A 14,219-nucleotide genomic window follows, 5' to 3' on the forward strand; every position below is an offset into this window, starting at 1 on the left:
TGGCCTGAGGCTGGATGTTATTTCTTCTAACGATTGGTTTACTCACTTTTCAGATGTTTATAGTGGTAGCACACCAACTGCCATGCCTACTGGTAGTGATGTAGTAAAGTCTTGCGGCTTTGCTGTAGAGCTCAATGATATACTGCAAGCCCTCAACAGGCTACCTACGGGAAGTGCTGCATGCACTACTCAAGTCCCTGTAGATTTATTCTAGGCAAACATAGATTTGTGGCACCTCTCCTAACTAACGTTCTGAGGGCTATTGCCAGTTCTGGTCTACCCCTCTCTTGGTCCCACGCTATTACTGTGCTGATCTTCAAAAATGGGCTGCAAAAGTGACCAAAGTGTTATTGCCGTGTATCATTTAGTACCACAGCTAAGATAATAAGCAAGATTCTATTAGGCCGTTTGGAGACGTGCAACGAGGATAATCAGATTGTCTGATTTATGATATGGTTTTACACCGACTGTGGGGACAGTTGAGCAGTACCTCAATTTCTATCATTTAGTTACTAAATATGCAGCTGTAAAATGGGGATGTGTTTTAACAGCATTTATGAACTTCAGTTCGACCTTTGACCACGTTAACCATAATAAGCTATCAGACATTATAATAAATCTGGGCGTGGAGGCCGATATAAGCATTTTTGGAAGGTCAATGTCCGATATAGCCCAAATGGTGAAACTACTAAACCTTTTCACAGCTCAAAGAAAGTAAGACGGTTGTGTCCTGGCGCCTTTTTGGTTTATTTTGTTCATGAATGGATTAGAAAAATATTTATTGACTTTGGCATTGATGTGCCATGTGTTGGCACTCATCCCACCCCTGCTCTTCTTTATGCAGATGAAGCGGTGCATATGGTTTATACTTTGCTTGGGCTGCAACGACTTTTGGATAAAGTTTCACTTTGGACCTTGATCTTAACATAAATCAAAAACCAATATTGTGGTCTTTGGCCCGAAAAATATAAACATAGGTCTAATGTTGTAAATCAAACCAAGATTAGCCCAGGTTCCACATTTGTTTTTAAAATTTGGGGATCATATTTAATAATACCTGTGAGTGGTCCACGCTGGGTTGCATCAAGGTGGGTATTTTGGGAGAAGTATAATGGCACTGTTTAACTCTCCCTCAAAGCTGGATAGTAACCCCATCAGACAATTGCCTGCAATTTAAAATGCCTCTGAATTGCAATATACAATGTGGTACTATTGGGAATACAGGACTATGATGATATTTAGAAAGTGCTGAATATGTTTCTGAGAAGGTTGCTTGCAGTCCCTCAGTGTACATGCACCTATTTGTGTAATTCAGTATTAGGGTTGGACTAAAAAAGCAATTATATCAGGCTTTATCCTGCTCTTTTTTTGGCTCTCCATCTGTATCAAAAGTCAAACTTTTACACAACTTTTATCAGTCTGGATAAGGTCAGGACGATTCCATGGTTAGCTTTTAGTGTGCCAAACTCAGTTATGTGCAAATCGAGTCTCAAACGTGTTGAGAAATGATTTACCAATAATTAATAGTCCTTGGATTGAAACATACTTTGTTTGGGTTCCTCTTAGTAATCACAGAACAGATAATGCTGAAATGATTAAGATTTAACACTTTGCACTTTATGGTTGCTTTTCCCATGGCTGTTTCTTATAATGCGATTTTACCAGTTTGTCCTGGTGACTCCTGCTCTCCCCACTCGACAATATTTTGTAAATATTATGTGCCATTTAGACGACATTTTTTTTTTGCTTCGGTTTTTGAGGCGTGCTCACCTTAGGAAATGTAGACAAGTCATGGTTTTTATTCAGATGTACTTGCATCTGAAGGGGATCAGAGAACAGGAGGCAAAGCTGTATGCAGTAGAGCATCAGAAGATGTGGCCTATGCTCCCCATCCATGTCACAGTAACAGACTTAGTCCCAGTCCAGAGGCCATTCCTGTGACCCCTCAACTTTGCGCTCCAAGATCTCCTTTAAGTCGAAGTCCAAGTATACTCATAAGAAAGCAAAGAAGGACTCAAACCCATCCCACCACTCTGACTCAAAGAGAAGTCACAAGAGTAGTTATTCCGACCACTGAATTGATTCTGCAAACTGATGGATGCCAAATTATCAGGCCTTCATCGACCACACACCAGATCAAGGTCGTTTAAGCAGACTATGCTGCAAAATGTTGGTGCTCTTTTGTCTTCCCTAGTGCACTTCAGGAAACTGCAGGCACTTCAGTCGGGTTAACACTTGGTGGTCCATCCCTGGTGTGTTGGTACCCTTGGGACCCATAACTGGACCTGTACTGATGCTGATACAGACTTCTACTCTGGCCATTAAATCCATGCTGGTCCTTGCTACACCAATGCAGGTACCAATAGACCAAATGATCTGGTGCCAACAGCAGTGTCTGACCTCCAGTTGATTTCTGCTTGAGCCCAACTGTCGTCGTGCTACGAAATCGCAAAAGCTCAACTGCTCTTCATGCAGCCTGACTCTAACCTGGTGCCTTTGCCATGTCGCAACTACCATCAGAGGCACCATTATTTTTTGGTTTGGACTCTGATCCTCTGCCTGAGCAGGGGACTTCTGCACCCCAGAATATTGATGATGTTTATGGTGATTTGGCTGGCTTGCTCCACCTCCAAAATATTGAGGATAGATACAATTTTGAATGTAGCACACTAAAGTTAGAAAATACTGCATCTGGCATAAATTGATTTTGGTCCAAAGTATAATTCAAACAACAAGGTGTTTAGTATGTTTTGGAATCATTTATTATTGCTTCTTTTATACATCCTGAAGGCCAGCTGTTGGACATGACATCTTTGCTTGGTTTTCTTGCACACTTTTTGCCTTCACTCATATTTGCTGAATTTGCTTTTGTTGGTGCTATGAATCTATGCATTTTACCACTGCTAACCTGTGCTAAAGTGCTTACTCCTGTAAACGTGGTAAAATTTGCTTACACCAATTTGCACATTTTACTTACTTAGAAGTCCCTAGTAAAGTGGTACTTTAGGCACCCAGGGACTGTAAATTAATTGCTACTACTGGGCCGTAGCACTGATTATGTCACCCACTTAAGTAGCCCTTTAAAACCCGTCTCAGGCTTGCTATTGCAGTCTGTGTATTCATTTTTAAACTGCCATTTCGACTTGGCAAAATAAACCTTTTACCAAGCCTAAGACTCCCTTTTCATTACACATGTCACCTCTAAGGTAGGGCCTAAACAGCCCATAGGGCAGGGTGCATTATATTGTAAAAGTTGGACATGTACATTTACGTTTTACATATCCTGGTAGTGAAAATTTCCTAAATTCATGTTTCACTACTGTGAGGCCTATCCCTCCAATGGGTTAACATTGGGTTACCTTATTGCATTTAATAAGTGACAACTTTTGCTTGGGAGAAGGTTGGAATTTCATATTTGGTGTCTGACAATCTTAAAAGAGCAGTGGGCACAGGTGACCAATGTAGGAGGCTGGACTGGTTTGTAGTGAGTACCAAGGGGTACTTGCACCTTGCACCAGGCCCAGTTATCCCTTATTAGTGTATAGGGTGTCTAGCAGCTTAGGCTGATAGATAATGGTAGCTTAGCAAAGCAGCTCAGGCTGAACTAGGAGACGTGTGAAGCTACTACAGTACCACTTAGTGTCATATGCACAATATCATAAGAAAACACAATACACAGTTATACTAAAAATAAAGGTACTTTATTTTTATGACAATATGCCAAAGTATCTTAGAGTGTACCCTCAGTGAGAGGATAGGAAATATACACAAGATATATATACACAATAGCAAAAATATGCAGTATAGTCTTAGAAAACAGTGCAAACAATGTATAGTTACAATAGGATGCAATGGGGAAACATAGGGATAGGGGCAACACAAACCATATACTCCAGAAGTGGAATGCGAACCACGAATGGACCCCAAACCTATGTGACCTTGTAGAGGGTCGCTGGGACTATTAGAAAATAGTGAGAGTTAGAAAAATAACCCTCCCCAAGACCCTGAAAAGTGAGTGCAAAGTGCACTAAAGTTCCCCTAAGGACAAAATAGTCGTGTTAGAGGGAGAATGCAAGGAAAACACAAATCAGCAATGCAACAACGATGGATTCCTGTCTGAAGGTACCTGTGGAACAAGGGGACCAAGTCCAAAAGTCACAAGCAGCTCGGAGATGGGCAGATGCCCAAGAAATGCCAGCGGTTGGTGCAAAGAAGCTCTTACTAGGCTGAAGAACTGTGAATACTGCAGGAACGACAAGGGCTAGAGACTTCCCCTTTGGAGGATGGATCCCCCACGCCTTGGAGAGTCGTGCAGAAGTGTTTCCCCGCCGGATGGACGCCAACAAGCCTTGCTACACGCAAATCGTGCGTTTGGCGTTTTTGGACGCTGCTGGGGCCCAGGAGGGACCAGGAGGTCGCAAATTGGACCTGCAGAGAGAGGGGACGTCGAGCAAGACAAGGAGCCCTCACTGAAGCAGGTAGCACCCGGAGAAGTGCCAGAAACAGGCACTACGAGGATGCGTGAAACGGTGCTCGCCGAAGTTGCACAAAGGAGTCCCACGTCGCCGGAGACCAACTTAGAAAGTCGTGCAATGCAGGTTAGAGTGCCGTGGACCCAGGCTTGGCTGTGCACGAAGGATTTCCGCCGGAAGTGCACAGGGGCCGGAGAAGCTTGCAAAGTCGCGGTTCCCAGCAATGCAGCCCAGCGAGGTGAGGCAAGGACTTACCTCCACCAAACTTGGGCTGAAGAGTCACTGGACTGTGGGGGTCACTTGGACGGTGTCGCTGGATTCGAGGGACCTCGCTCGTCGTGCTGAGAGGAGACCCAAGGGACCGGAGATGCAGCTTTTTGGTGCCTGCGGTTGCAGGGGGAAGATTCCGTCGACCCACGGGAGATTTCTTCGGAGCTTCTGGTGCAGAGAGGAGGCAGGCTACCCCCACAGCATGCACAAGCAGGAAAACAGTCGAGAAGGCGGCAGGATCAGCGTTACAGAGTTGCAGTAGTCGTCTTTGCTACTATGTTGCAGGTTTGCAGGCTTCCAGCGCGGTCAGCGGTCGATTCCTTATCAGAAGGTGAAGAGGGAGATGCAGAGGAACTCGGCTGAGCTCATGCATTCGTTATCTAAAGTTTCCCCAGAGACAGAGACCCTAAATAGCCAGAAAAGAGGGTTTGGCTACCTAGGAGAGAGGAAAGGCTACTAACACCTGAAGGAGCCTATCACAAGGAGTCTCTGACGTCACCTGGTGGCACTGGCCACTCAGAGCAGTCCAGTGTGCCAGCAGCACCTCTGTTTCCAAGATGGCAGACGTCTGGAGCACACTGGAGGAGCTCTGGACACCTCCCAGGGGAGGTGCAGGTCAGGGGAGTGGTCACTCCCCTTTCCTTTGTCCAGTTTCGCGCCAGAGCAGGGGCTAAGGGGTCCCTGAACCGGTGTAGACTGGCTTATGCAGAATTGGGCACATCTGTGCCCAACAAAGCATTTCCAGAGGCTGGGGGAGGCTACTCCTCCCCTGCCTTCACACCATTTTCCAAAGGGAGAGGGTGTCACACCCTCTCTCAGAGGAAGTTCTTTGTTCTGCCATCCTGGGCCAGGCCTGGCTGGACCCCAGGAGGGCAGCTGCCTGTCTGAGGGGTTGGCAGCAGCAGCAGCTGCAGTGAAACCCCAGGAAGGGCAGTCTGGCAGTACCAGGGTCTGTGCTACAGACCACTGGGATCATGGAATTGTACCAACAATGCCAGGATGGCATAGAGGGGGCAATTCCATGATCATAGACATGTTACATGGCCATATTCGGAGTTACCATGGTGAAGCTACATATAGGTAGTGACCTATATGTAGTGCACGCGTGTAATGGTGTCCCCGCACTCACAAAGTTCAGTGAATTGGCTCTGAACAATGTGGGGGCACCTTGGCTAGTGCCAGGGTGCCCTCACACTAAGTAACTTTGCACCTAACCTTTACCAGGTAAAGGTTAGACATATAGGTGACTTATAAGTTACTTAAGTGCAGTGTAAAATGGCTGTGAAATAACGTGGACGTTATTTCACTCAGGCTGCAGTGGCAGGCCTGTGTAAGAATTGTCAGAGCTCCCTATGGGTGGCAAAAGAAATGCTGCAGCCCATAGGGATCTCCTGGAACCCCAATACCCTGGGTACCTTAGTACCATATACTAGGGAATTATAAGGGTGTTCCAGTAAGCCAATGTGAATTGGTAAAATTGGTCACTAGCCTGTTAGTGACAATTTAAAAGTAATGAGAGAGCATAACCACTGAGGTTCTGGTTAGCAGAGCCTCAGTGAGACAGTTAGGCACCACACTGGGAACATATACATGCACACCTATGAGCACTGGGGCCCTGTGTGACAGGGTCCCAGTGACACATCCATATAGGCCACAAACCTATGAGCACTGGGGTCCTGACTAGCAGGATCCCAGTGACACATAACAACCATACTGAAAACATGGTGTTTTCACTATGAGCACTGAGGCCTGGCTATCAGGATCCCAGTGAGACAGTGAAAACAGTGACAAACACCCTGACATACACTCACAAACAGGCCAAAAGTGGGGGTGACAAGGCTAGAAAGAGGCTACCTTCTCACACAACCCCCCCCAAACGAAGGACAATAAGGCTAACCTTGGCCAGTTGAGACTTTATTGTCTAAGTGGTGATAAGTAGAGAGTAGCTCTGCAATAGACTGGTTACTCCCTTTATCATCCACTATATGGTTACTTCCCTGTGGGGATGTAAACCACCCTGTTTGAAGTTTTTTAGCTAAGCAACAATGTGAAGATGTATTTTCAGAGTTTCTATCAGTAAGTTTTAGTTTAGAGCAGTGGGAATTGTCCACTGAACCTATTTGTAGTGATGGAAATGCCAGACAGGGATGCTGTCTCAGAAAAGCCATAGCTGGGCAAAAACTTTGTCCATCTGGCTGGAAGAGAGAACAGGGATGCTGTTTCTCTTGAGTTGGAGCAGGGCAGGGATGCTGTCCTATGAGCTCCACACTAGGGCAGGGATGCTGTCCTAAGTGTTGTGAGGTAGTGCAGGGTTTCTGCACTAAAGTTTCTCTGGGAGGGTTGGAGGGATGCTCCATGTTAACTAAAATGGTGCTGTTTTTCTCACCAATGTTAGTTATCCCACAGAGAGGTACTTCCACCTCAGGGAGTCCAGCTTTGCCAGCTGATGATTCCCTTGGAACAGGTGCCACCCCAGGAGAGGTTTCTCCCACCACAGGAATAGTATCCTGAATGGTAGGGTGGTTAGGGGATACTGTGATACCCTTTTTACCTGTTGATGGAGAGGGATCCTGAGTTTTCAGGCCTTCTCTCCTTTGCTTTTTCATTTCACTTGAAATGAGAGGGAACAATTCCTCAGGGATGCCCAGCATGGCTGCATGGGCATAAAACTCTACATCAGCCCAACCTGAGGCCTCTAGGTCATTACCTAAGAGACAGTCTACAGGTAAGCTAGGTGATACCACCACCTGCTTAGGGCCAGTAACTCCACCCCAACTAAACTGAATTATAGCTAAGGGAAGAAACTTAGTGGAGTTATGGACATCAATAATCTTATACTGTTGTCCAATGATGTGTTGTTCAGGAGGCACTAGGTTTTCAGTCACCAAAGTGAAACTGGCACCTGTGTCCCTGTAGGCCAAGGCCTCAACACCATTTATTGAAACTGTCTGCTTGTATTTATCCATTGTAAGGGGACAAGCAGCCAGTGTGGCAAGGCCAATGCCACTAGGTGTGACAGAAACTGTCTTGGGACTGATTACATCAGTTTCCACTATGGACCCATAAGTGAACCCAACTACACCCTTTGCTTGACTGTTGCCAGCAGTCCCACCACTAGTACCACTACTGCTAGGGGCACTAGAGCTTGATGTATTAGTGGTGGTAGGCTCAGGGGGTTTACCTGGACAGGACTTATCCCCTGGCCTATGGCCTCTATTTTTACACACAAAGCACCAAGGCTTTTTAATGTGTGCAGGTTGGGAAGAAGAGGAAGAATTTGTTTTATCCCCACCCTCTGAAGAGTGTTTAAGATTTGAAGTGGGATCTTTGGTTTTACCCTTATCCCCATGCTTATCTTGAGATTTTTCACCATCTTTCTTCTTATTGCCATCTTTGTCACCCCCTGTATGAACTTTTCTGTTCACCCTTGTTCTGACCCATTTGTCTGCCTTCTTTCCCAATTCTTGGGGAGAGGTCAGATCAGAGTCTACCAGGTACTGGTGCAACAAATCAGACACACAATTATTAAGTATATGCTCTCTCAGGATTGTGTTATACAGGCTTTCATAATCAGTAACTTTACTGCCATGTAACCACCCCTCCAAGGCCTTCACTGAATGGTCAATGAAATCAACCCAGTCTTGTGAAGACTCCTTTTTGGTCTCTCTGAACTTTATCCTGTACTGTTCAGTGGTTAAGCCATAACCATCCAGGAGTGCATTCTTAAGAACTGTAAAATTATTGGCATCACTTTCTTTCACAGTAAGGAGTCTATCCCTACCCTTTCCACTAAATGATAGCCATAGGATAGCAGCCCACTGCCTTTGAGGGACATCCTGTACAACACAGGCCCTCTCAAGTGCAGCAAACCACTTGTTAATGTCATCCCCCTCCTTATAAGGGGGAACTATCTTGTGCAGATTCCTGGAATCATGCTCTTTTGCAGGATGACTATGGGGAATACTGCTGCTGCCACCATGGGTATCTAAACCCATCTTCTGTCTTTCCCTCTCTATTTCTAAAGACTGTCTATCCAAATCCAGCTGTTGCTTCTTGAGCTTCAGTCTGGTTTGCTCCACTCTCAATCTATTGAGCTCCCTTTCTAACAATCTGTCATCAGGGTGGGTGGGAGGGACATTTCTAGATACAGAGGTATGATGGGAATGAACAGAAGGAGACCTGTCCCTTACAAGGGGCACCCTAACAGCTTGGCTACCAGCATAATGTGAGAGCACATCATCAGTATGATGTGATTCAACCTCTGTACCAACTATGCTAGACTGTCTAGTAATGGGCAGGCTGAGAAGTTTCTTTCCTGAACCTTTTCCTGGGGGAGTCCCTGGATCAGATTGAGAACCATTAGCTACTTTTTCTACAGATTGGGCACTTATGGCCTTATCCTGTACTCTAAGCATATTAATTAACAGTTCTAAGGAAGGATTCTTCCCTACACTCAAACCTCTCTCTATGCAGAGACTCCTTGCTCCTTTCCAGCTAAGGTGATCATATGCAAGTTTGGACAGTTCAACTTTTTGGCCTGTGCCAGACATTTTTAGAGAGAGTTAAAGTGATAGACAAAGAGAAAAAAGTTTTCAGAACTTTTTGGAAAGACAGAAAAAACTTTTTAAACTTTTAAGAACTTTTTGAAAGTTTAGAAGTACTTTTCAGCACTTAGAAAAGAGTGAAAAGAGGAAATGCAAAACTTTTTGGCTATGTGTATATACACTGACCTTGTTTTGTATATTTTTCTCTTATGAAAAGTACAATGACAAGAGTGGTAAGTAGTCTCAAAGCACTTATCCCACCACTGCACAACCAATGTAGGAGGCTGGACTGGTTTGTAGTGAGTACCAAGGGGTACTTGCACCTTGCACCAGGCCCAGTTATCCCTTATTAGTGTATAGGGTGTCTAGCAGCTTAGGCTGATAGATAATGGTAGCTTAGCAAAGCAGCTCAGGCTGAACTAGGAGACGTGTGAAGCTACTACAGTACCACTTAGTGTCATATGCACAATATCATAAGAAAACACAATACACAGTTATACTAAAAATAAAGGTACTTTATTTTTATGACAATATGCCAAAGTATCTTAGAGTGTACCCTCAGTGAGAGGATAGGAAATATACACAAGATATATATACACAATAGCAAAAATATGCAGTATAGTCTTAGAAAACAGTGCAAACAATGTATAGTTACAATAGGATGCAATGGGGAAACATAGGGATAGGGGCAACACAAACCATATACTCCAGAAGTGGAATGCGAACCACGAATGGACCCCAAACCTATGTGACCTTGTAGAGGGTCGCTGGGACTATTAGAAAATAGTGAGAGTTAGAAAAATAACCCTCCCCAAGACCCTGAAAAGTGAGTGCAAAGTGCACTAAAGTTCCCCTAAGGACAAAATAGTCGTGTTAGAGGGAGAATGCAAGGAAAACACAAATCAGCAATGCAACAACGATGGATTCCTGTCTGAAGGTACCTGTGGAACAAGGGGACCAAGTCCAAAAGTCACAAGCAGCTCGGAGATGGGCAGATGCCCAAGAAATGCCAGCGGTTGGTGCAAAGAAGCTCTTACTAGGCTGAAGAACTGTGAATACTGCAGGAACGACAAGGGCTAGAGACTTCCCCTTTGGAGGATGGATCCCCCACGCCTTGGAGAGTCGTGCAGAAGTGTTTCCCCGCCGGATGGACGCCAACAAGCCTTGCTACACGCAAATCGTGCGTTTGGCGTTTTTGGACGCTGCTGGGGCCCAGGAGGGACCAGGAGGTCGCAAATTGGACCTGCAGAGAGAGGGGACGTCGAGCAAGACAAGGAGCCCTCACTGAAGCAGGTAGCACCCGGAGAAGTGCCAGAAACAGGCACTACGAGGATGCGTGAAACGGTGCTCGCCGAAGTTGCACAAAGGAGTCCCACGTCGCCGGAGACCAACTTAGAAAGTCGTGCAATGCAGGTTAGAGTGCCGTGGACCCAGGCTTGGCTGTGCACGAAGGATTTCCGCCGGAAGTGCACAGGGGCCGGAGAAGCTTGCAAAGTCGCGGTTCCCAGCAATGCAGCCCAGCGAGGTGAGGCAAGGACTTACCTCCACCAAACTTGGGCTGAAGAGTCACTGGACTGTGGGGGTCACTTGGACGGTGTCGCTGGATTCGAGGGACCTCGCTCGTCGTGCTGAGAGGAGACCCAAGGGACCGGAGATGCAGCTTTTTGGTGCCTGCGGTTGCAGGGGGAAGATTCCGTCGACCCACGGGAGATTTCTTCGGAGCTTCTGGTGCAGAGAGGAGGCAGGCTACCCCCACAGCATGCACAAGCAGGAAAACAGTCGAGAAGGCGGCAGGATCAGCGTTACAGAGTTGCAGTAGTCGTCTTTGCTACTATGTTGCAGGTTTGCAGGCTTCCAGCGCGGTCAGCGGTCGATTCCTTATCAGAAGGTGAAGAGGGAGATGCAGAGGAACTCGGCTGAGCTCATGCATTCGTTATCTAAAGTTTCCCCAGAGACAGAGACCCTAAATAGCCAGAAAAGAGGGTTTGGCTACCTAGGAGAGAGGAAAGGCTACTAACACCTGAAGGAGCCTATCACAAGGAGTCTCTGACGTCACCTGGTGGCACTGGCCACTCAGAGCAGTCCAGTGTGCCAGCAGCACCTCTGTTTCCAAGATGGCAGACGTCTGGAGCACACTGGAGGAGCTCTGGACACCTCCCAGGGGAGGTGCAGGTCAGGGGAGTGGTCACTCCCCTTTCCTTTGTCCAGTTTCGCGCCAGAGCAGGGGCTAAGGGGTCCCTGAACCGGTGTAGACTGGCTTATGCAGAATTGGGCACATCTGTGCCCAACAAAGCATTTCCAGAGGCTGGGGGAGGCTACTCCTCCCCTGCCTTCACACCATTTTCCAAAGGGAGAGGGTGTCACACCCTCTCTCAGAGGAAGTTCTTTGTTCTGCCATCCTGGGCCAGGCCTGGCTGGACCCCAGGAGGGCAGCTGCCTGTCTGAGGGGTTGGCAGCAGCAGCAGCTGCAGTGAAACCCCAGGAAGGGCAGTCTGGCAGTACCAGGGTCTGTGCTACAGACCACTGGGATCATGGAATTGTACCAACAATGCCAGGATGGCATAGAGGGGGCAATTCCATGATCATAGACATGTTACATGGCCATATTCGGAGTTACCATGGTGAAGCTACATATAGGTAGTGACCTATATGTAGTGCACGCGTGTAATGGTGTCCCCGCACTCACAAAGTTCAGTGAATTGGCTCTGAACAATGTGGGGGCACCTTGGCTAGTGCCAGGGTGCCCTCACACTAAGTAACTTTGCACCTAACCTTTACCAGGTAAAGGTTAGACATATAGGTGACTTATAAGTTACTTAAGTGCAGTGTAAAATGGCTGTGAAATAACGTGGACGTTATTTCACTCAGGCTGCAGTGGCAGGCCTGTGTAAGAATTGTCAGAGCTCCCTATGGGTGGCAAAAGAAATGCTGCAGCCCATAGGGATCTCCTGGAACCCCAATACCCTGGGTACCTTAGTACCATATACTAGGGAATTATAAGGGTGTTCCAGTAAGCCAATGTGAATTGGTAAAATTGGTCACTAGCCTGTTAGTGACAATTTAAAAGTAATGAGAGAGCATAACCACTGAGGTTCTGGTTAGCAGAGCCTCAGTGAGACAGTTAGGCACCACACTGGGAACATATACATGCACACCTATGAGCACTGGGGCCCTGTGTGACAGGGTCCCAGTGACACATCCATATAGGCCACAAACCTATGAGCACTGGGGTCCTGACTAGCAGGATCCCAGTGACACATAACAACCATACTGAAAACATGGTGTTTTCACTATGAGCACTGAGGCCTGGCTATCAGGATCCCAGTGAGACAGTGAAAACAGTGACAAACACCCTGACATACACTCACAAACAGGCCAAAAGTGGGGGTGACAAGGCTAGAAAGAGGCTACCTTCTCACAACCAACTTTGTCCTTACTTGTTTAACAAGTGTATAAAAGGCCTCTTTTAGAAAGTTGGTATTTTCTTGTCCTAACCATTTGATATCTGCCGTCTGTACCCTGTCACATGACTAGGTTTAGTTGGCAGTTGGACTTTGTGTATTCCTTGATACAGTATCACAATAGAGAGTCTGGATGTTGGCAGGATGGGTCCTCCTGACTTGATTTGGAGGGGGGGAGGCAAAACTGTCTCCTACCAGATTTATACTTCAAAGGCTGTGGCCCAGCACACTCACAAAGGAATTCACACTAGCCTATTGTACCCCCAGACAGATTGGACCCTGGGAAGGGAGGCAGGTAATTCCAGAAACATATGTAGGAGGAAAATGCCAGATGCTTCTCCCACTTAAGAGGGTACCAGGTATAAAACTGGGACACTCAGACCCATTCTTTTGTACAATGCTGGACCTGTGGATATCACATTAGATGGATTGCCCTACTTGCACAGGAGTGTCCTGCTGCTTGAGGCCTGTGATGCTGTCTGAGAAGAAAGAAAAGACTTGCACCTTCATCCCAGGATGAAGTGACTCCGTGGGTCATCTGACTGACCGCCCTGTTCTGAGCTGCAGGGTAACAACAAGCTCCAAGGGCCTATCTGCAACTGGACCTTCAGCAGGACCTGCGCATGAGCCCTTTCATGCCAGGATTTGCCACCAATTCGAAGCTCTGGCGAACCAGACTTTTTGTGCTACAGTGACTGCCAGCGGTGACCAGCAACCCGAGATCTGCGCTTTGTGCTGCAGCATTAACAGCCTGTGGTGACTGCCCACACAACCAGCCAAGATGGTCTGCAACTCCAGACAGGATGTCTGCACTACGGCGACAACCGTGCATGACGCCGGCCTGCTGTTAGTACTCCAGCAATGACCATCCGCAAACCTCTTCCTGCCTTTAGAAAGTAACTTTTACAGCTGGAATCGCGACTTTCACCTGGTCTCACATGACCAGATAACCTTGAGTGGTGCCTTGTGATTACAGACGAAATACCTACCTCAAACCTTTAAAATGTCATATTTCTGGTTCTACTTATTGGATTTTTGTCATCTTGGTGTCAAATGATGTGTTAAATGTTGCTGTATCTTTCTAAATTGGTGTGGGATTTTTCCTGTTATATTTGCACTGTACTACTGTTTAAGTGCACCATAAATACTTTACACATTGCCTCTAAGTTAAGCCTGACTCCTTTTGTGCCAAGCTGCCAGAGGGTTCAGCACAGGTTAATTTAGTAACTTTCGTGGTTCATCCACACACAAATTGTGGCTCTTGCTTGAGTAGGGCCCCCTCCCCAACCAACAACAGTTTTTCACACCAGCAAAGCTTGTTTTGTCTTTTACCTGATGCTCAGGCTTGGGGCTTTTTCAAGGCTGAAGTGGTGAGTCAGAAACAAAGTTATAGAACAGTTATGGGAGGGGGAGTTCATTGAGTAAAATGGACTCCAGTAAAGGTCTCCTGGGTGGCTGATACCCTTGATGGA

At 46.6% G+C, this 14,219-nt stretch overlaps 1 protein-coding gene across 2 annotated transcripts in view; it reads left to right on the plus strand.

Annotated features, from left to right (window-relative positions):
* Positions 1–14,219, plus strand: part of TMEM170A (transmembrane protein 170A) — a 182,721-nt gene that overhangs the window by 103,017 nt on the left and 65,485 nt on the right. The window lies entirely within an intron of this gene.

The sequence above is a fragment of the Pleurodeles waltl genome, chromosome 12 (genome assembly GCF_031143425.1).
Source record: "Pleurodeles waltl isolate 20211129_DDA chromosome 12, aPleWal1.hap1.20221129, whole genome shotgun sequence".
NCBI lineage: Eukaryota > Metazoa > Chordata > Amphibia > Caudata > Salamandridae > Pleurodeles > Pleurodeles waltl.